Here is a 6,671-nt window from a genome sequence, read left to right as displayed (position 1 = left end):
TCTTGCGTTGAACATAGTTTTATGATTTGTTGCAATATATATATATATATATATATATATATATATATATATATATATATATATATATATACATATCCAAAAAGTATTTTTCTTTATTTCCTTTCTAGAAAAGTTTTTTTTAGACCCCCAATTTTCAAGAAACAAATCCAAAAATATTTTCCATTATTAATGTCTTTAGAAAGTCTTTTCAATTGTTTTAAATGAATAAAAAAAATTCTTTTATTTTCTTCCAAAAAATCCGAAAATATTTTCATTCTTCTTTCAAAATTGAAAAGAAAAGTCAAAATTCAAAATATTTTTTAGAAGCATTTCTTTCATAGAAAATAAAATTCAAAAAATATTTTCTTTCTTCTTTAGAAGTTTCTCTTTCAAAATTCAATTTTTTTTAGAAATCCTTCTTTGAAAAAATGCTTCATTTCTTCTTTATAAGTCTTTCCTTCAAAAATAAATAAATAAAAAATAATTTAAAAAAAAGTCAGTTTATTTATTTATGATGTCCCGAACTACGCGGGTTTGATTCTCACCGGATGTGAGATACGTAGGCAACCCTCATCGGGTCCAACCTCCCATTTTGCTAAAATAGCCAAAAACAAATAATAAATAAAAAAAAAAAAAGACATGTCAAAATTTTAATTTTTGTCATAAATTAGTCGGGTGATGCTGTTTTGTCAAAAATAGCTGAATGTTCCCGAAAGGGACGCTGGAAGGCTGACCTTGCATAAACAGCCACTTTTTGGGTCATGTTTAAGATTTGGTCCAGTTGACCCTCACAGCCTTAAAAATCTTCGTCCCCGAAGCGTTGAAAGGCCGTGTTTGCAATATTGAGTTTTCTATTTTTGAAAAAATGATAAAAAGAGTCATAAATAAGTCAGGTGATGCTGTTTTTGTCAAAAATAACCGAATGTTCCCGAAAGGGACGCCGGAAGGCTGACTTTGCATAAACAGCCACCTTTGGGTCATTGTTTTAGGATTTTGGTCCAGTTGACCCACACAGCCTTAAAAATCAACGTCCCCGAGGCGCTGAAAAGCCGTGTTTGCAACACCACGTTTTCATTGTAATTTGAAAAAAAAAACAAAGAGTCAGCGGTCAGGTGAACACCGTCTGGATTTTTAGTCAAAAATAAGCCAAGCCAGCTTCGGCCGCGTCTTAAACCGTTCTTGCCGAAATAGCCTCAGAGCATCTTTCAGTTGTCGAAAGGCTATTTTCGTAAAAGAATGGGCAAGTTTGTAAAGTGTCATAAAATAATCCTCCCCGGCCTCAAAATTCATGTGAAATTTTGGGAGTTGGATTTGGGTCGCATGAAATGCACACCTGAATTTAAGAAGGTAAGATTATTAAAATGCGCCTAAAGAGTCTAACGCGTTATTATCTTTGGGGAAGGCATTGAAATTCACTAAACAGTCCTTCCCGAATTCGAAATATTCAATTAAACGTTTATTGAGGGCCCTACAATTAGTGCGTTTTATTGAGCGAGGCTCATCTCATTTATTTTTAAAAGACAATCCTAAAATGCCTACATTTTTCTCTATTAAATTTGTCTCTACAAAATAAAAAAAATGTCTTAATTTATTTACATGCTGAAATTAACCAATAATATTTACTTAAACAACATTCCTCAAGTTCCAAAATGGTCTATTCGCTTGATGAACTAACGTGCTTTTTGAGACATGGTAATCATCCAACAATAGCGAATTAACTAGACGAAGTTACTACACCATTTATTTATTTTTAGGCAATATATAGATAGTTCGTCCGTTAAGCTATCATCCGATGTTTCACTATATATATTAAACAGCTACATGATTCTGATTAGAGTAAGCTAAACAATTTATATATACAAATAAAATTTAGAATATAATTAAAATAAATCTGGAACTTCAACTCTTCATTTTCGTATTCATGCTACATGTTTCAGTTTACAATAATCAACGTGTCAGTTGTGTACCTGATATTGGAAGCAAAAGAAAAAGTGAGATCAACAGAAATTCAGTAGCATACAACAACAACAAGCCCAGCAACCAGTAACAACCAGCAATGAGAAACCAGTGACAGATTTTAAAATCAAGATGAAAATCCCAAAAAACACCGACAACAATCAACGGACAGAAGCCAAAGGAATTTTTTCAGATTTGAAGGACTAATTAATGTTCAACCCTTAATTTCTGAATCCGTATATCAGAATACTTAAATTGTATATCGGGTGTATACTAATCTTAGTCTTGTTTTTAAAAAAATGTTTTTTTTTTATTTTCTGAATCTTATTATTTTCGGAATTTTCTCTCTCTTTAATATACAGCTCTCTTCTCTCTCTCTCTCTCTCTCTCTCTCTCTCTCTTTTTGCTAAAATAGCCAAAAACAAATAAATAAATAAAAAAAACACATGTCAAAATTTTAATTTTGTCATGAATAAGTCGGGTGATGCCGTTTTGTCAAAAATAGCCGAATGTTCCCGAAAGGGACGCCGGAGGGCTGACTTTGCATAAACAGCCACTTTTCGGATCATGTTTAAGATTTGGTCTAGTGGACCCCCACAGCCTTAAAAAGCTTCGTCCCCGAGGCGTTGAAAGGCCGTGTTTGCAATGTTGAGTTTTCTATTTTTGAAAAATGATAAAAAGAGTCATAAATAAGTCGGGTGATGCTGTTTTTGTCAAAAATAGCCGAATGTTCCCGAAAGGGACGCCGGAAGGCTGACTTTGTATAAACAGCCACCTTGGGTCATTTTTTTAGGGATTTTGGTCCAGTTGACCCACACAGCCTTAAAAATCTTCGTCCCCGAGGCGCTGAAGGGCCGTGTTTGCAACACCACGTTTTCATTGTAATTTGAAAAAAAAAACAAAGAGTCAGCGGTCAGGTGAATATCGTTTGGGCTTTTGGTCAAAATAAGCCGAGCCAGCTTCGGCAGTGTCTTAAACCGTTCTTGCCGAAATAGCCTTAGAATATCTTTCAATTTTCGAAAGGTTATTTTCGTAAAAGAATGGACAAGTTTGTAAAGTGTCATAAAATAATCCTCCCGGCCTCAAAACTCATGTGAGATTTGGAAGGGGCCACATTTGCAAAAATAGTCGTTTGGTTGCATTTGTCAAACGGGGAAAGGAAGCTGGCCTTTTTGTTTTGAGGTTCTAAATCTTTTGACTAGAATATGTGGGTTGTTTGATTTTTGAGTTTATTGGTCATCTTTCAACCTTTGAAACGTAGTTTGTTTTATTTTGAAAATTGATAAAGAAAAAAAAATGTTTCATTGTTGTTACCTTTCATGTTGTTCGAACTACGCAAGGTCTGATTCATGCGGGGTCATGATACGTAGGCAATCTCCATAAGATTCGACCACCACTGGAAAAAAAAAAGAAAAAAAAATAAAAAAAAAAGAAGAATAATAAAGGAAAGTGTGGGAGATTTTCAAAGGGGCACAATTACAAGGTGCATTGTATCTCTGATATATGATTATCTGTCAAATGCCTTAACACTAACGTGATGGCTTCACTTTACTGTTGTTCATATATAGAAAAGTGGTTGGTTGTGGTCACTCCTCCCTACAAAGCAAATCCAAAGGACAATGGCTCAGAACCGCAAAACCGAGTGGGTCGGTACTGATGACCGACAACAATTGGTCGAACGGAACAACGGGTTGGTAGAAGAAGTGAAAATGCTAAGACAGCATGTGGCAGACATGTATCAGGCATGGATAACTGGAAAAACACTACCCCCTCCACCGCCAAGCCTCGTGAACTCTGTCATTACCCAAGCACCCAACACCACAACAGAAGATCCCCCATACTCTCCATCCCAACCCACTTATGACAGCTTTCCCAGCTACCCGAGTAGCTCCATCACTCGTCCACGCTACTCCCCTCCCCAACGCTACTTCTCTCTACGAGATTCCCAAAGACGGGCTTCACTTTCAAAATACCCAGCTCCACAGAAGGCCTATCCATCCTCACAAGCCTACCGGAAGCCCCTTGGATAAAGTTTCCGGCCCAATCAAGCATTTAGGAATGAGAGGTTGCTGAAACGAGGAAAGGCCCTCACCCCTATCGGAGTACCTTATGCAAGTCTGTTTGAAAGGCTAATGCATGTTGGCTTGATTGAGCCACTCCCCGCATATACTCCAGATCCACGTGCAAGAAACTTTGATCCGGCAGCACGATGCGCATACCACTCCAATGTCAGAGGATATAGCATTGAAGACTGTCGTTCCTTGAAAAAGGAAATAGAAAGAATGATCCAGGAAGGGGAAATTGTGATCAATGACAGTGACAGGGAGCACACGAATGCTCTTGAGAAATCGCTGACCGAGGTGGATGATGTTGAAACTAGTAATGGTCTTGGCAGTATTGATGCAAAGCTCAGTGGCTAAGATACCAGGTTTGATAATTGGGAGGGCGCTTCGTTCCTTGGTTATCAAGAGAGAAGTTTTGATGGTTTATTTTGTTGTCATTTCTGTTGACCGGATTATTCTTAGGGTTCTAGTCCGGATGTTGTCTGGTGTCAAACTTTCTTATCTTTCCATTTGTCATAACGGTTTATTTAAGTTTTCTCCAGTTTGTTTTAGGATTTTATTCTGGTTTGTTTTGTTTGTCTTGTTATTCAAACCATTCCACCAGTAGTCTAAAGCAAATCCGGTCTTTTATTATTTCCAGTCATCTTTTTGTTTAGTCCTTTTATCATTTTTGTTCAGCGCCGATTCTAGTAACATGACATGCGCACACAGTTTGGGCCTAGTCTTTAAAGTTAATCATAAAACCCCAGAAAGGTGATCAAAACATTTAAAATAAATAAGGACGGTTTGGGATTATTCGGAGCTCGAGTCATACGGAACTAGGGCAAGTTAAACACAAAGAAAACCGTTAAAATCAAAATTCGCCAAATTAGCATGAGAGTCGTTCATGATAATGAGAATGAGAGTGTCACCCAACGGTGCTTTAGAATTAACAAATGAAAAAGTAAATGTGAATATAATTGTCAAGTCCAGCACCATCAGAAGAGACTGCAAATCTTTGTTTAATTGTGTTGTTTGCACTTGGCATGTTTTGAAGACTGGAATGACGAAGGCATTTTGTTCTGCTACCTAAACACTTTATCCTTCGTTACCCCTTTTGAGCCTTATTTATTTTTCTTTGATACCCCTCATTCAAAATCGGTAACAACAGGTTAGAAACACAAAACATGGAAGATAAAAAAAAAAGAAAAAAAAAGAAAAGAAAACAACAAAACGAAAAAAAGAGAAAAGAGAAAAAAAAGAAAAGAAAAGAAAAATGCTAACAAAAAAAACAAAAGAAAGTCAAATAAAAAAGAGGAATTGGGAACTACGTTCGACCTGATTCCTCAAAGAGGATACGTAGGCGCCTCACGACTCGGTCATGGTGTAATAAAAATTAAAAAAAAAATAAGTAAATAATCCCCAAGCAAGAAACTGGGGCAAGGGTTGTGCTTGTTGTAAGCAAATATGGTTCCGAAGGTTGTAATTTTGAACCCCAAATTTATTTTGTTTTTTGTCGAGCCTTTAATACCCTTTCTTTCTAGCCCTATCCAAAAACCCACATTACGGTCCAAAGAAAGACCTTCTGATCAGCTTCAAAAGATGCCAAGTCATACAAATGAGAGTCTTACCGATGAACATAACACTCTGATCCACAACAGAAAGGACTCTAAATCCCCAGTAGAGAGAGTCATATCGGCAACACTCCAAATCCCCAGCTAGAAAGTGATACAACTGAGAGAGTCTTAACGGTGAAAATCTTCACAGACACCATAAGACGATGAAAGCTGAGAGAAGAAAAAAAACCAAAATGAGAGAGGCTTGATAGTGAAAACCCTTTGGGCACTACAAAGCCGAATAAGATTAAGAATCAGATGGGGAATCTCCAAGTGAAGATCTGGAAAGACGATTGACGGTGGAGGATAGGCCACATGTGCATGTCACGACCATTAGAGTCGGTATCGGCGTTTGATAGGTTTTTATTTATAATTTCTTTTGTTAAAGAGTTATCTTTTTCCTTTGTCCTTTATTCGGTTCCCCTTTTGTTTATCTTTCTCCTTTCATAGAAACATTCCCCAATAGAGTCTGTTTGGTCAGAACCAGTGGGAAATGACTTCAAAATCTACCATCAGCTTTCCTATTAGGCAAAACCGGATCCGATTAGAACATCCACATGGTCTAAGTCAGTAAGGAACAAGCACGAGGCCAGTGTCAAAAAGATATCCCCACCAAAAGGGAATTGACCAAAGGATTGACGAGTGTCAAGAGGGATATCCTTGCCAAAATCAAAGGTTATAAACCTCAAGGTCGAGGCCCGTGGACAAAGCAAGGAGAACAATGCGCATGATTTGGGAAATTCATACGAGACTGAAAGGTCGGGAAAATGACAGTTTCCGAACTATGCCACAAAAGAAGAGGGATATCCCCAGCATAAAGGGATCATTCCCAGCAAATAATATCGTCCCCAGCAAGTTTTCGGAACGCAAAGCAGGGAAGGAGAAAGGGAAAGGCCATCCCCAGTAGGAGTATCACAACCAACCACTACAGTCGAATCTTAAAAGGAAATGGGATTGATGGCGGAAAGGCATGCCACAAGGGATATTATCAAACTGGGGCAGAAAATTTTCCTTTCATTTAGAAAATTTTCTAGAAGTCAGGTACCCATTTGGGGAA

Source organism: Nicotiana sylvestris, chromosome 8, assembly GCF_000393655.2.
Source record: "Nicotiana sylvestris chromosome 8, ASM39365v2, whole genome shotgun sequence".
NCBI lineage: Eukaryota > Viridiplantae > Streptophyta > Magnoliopsida > Solanales > Solanaceae > Nicotiana > Nicotiana sylvestris.
Note: the sequence above shows the minus strand (reverse complement) of the source record.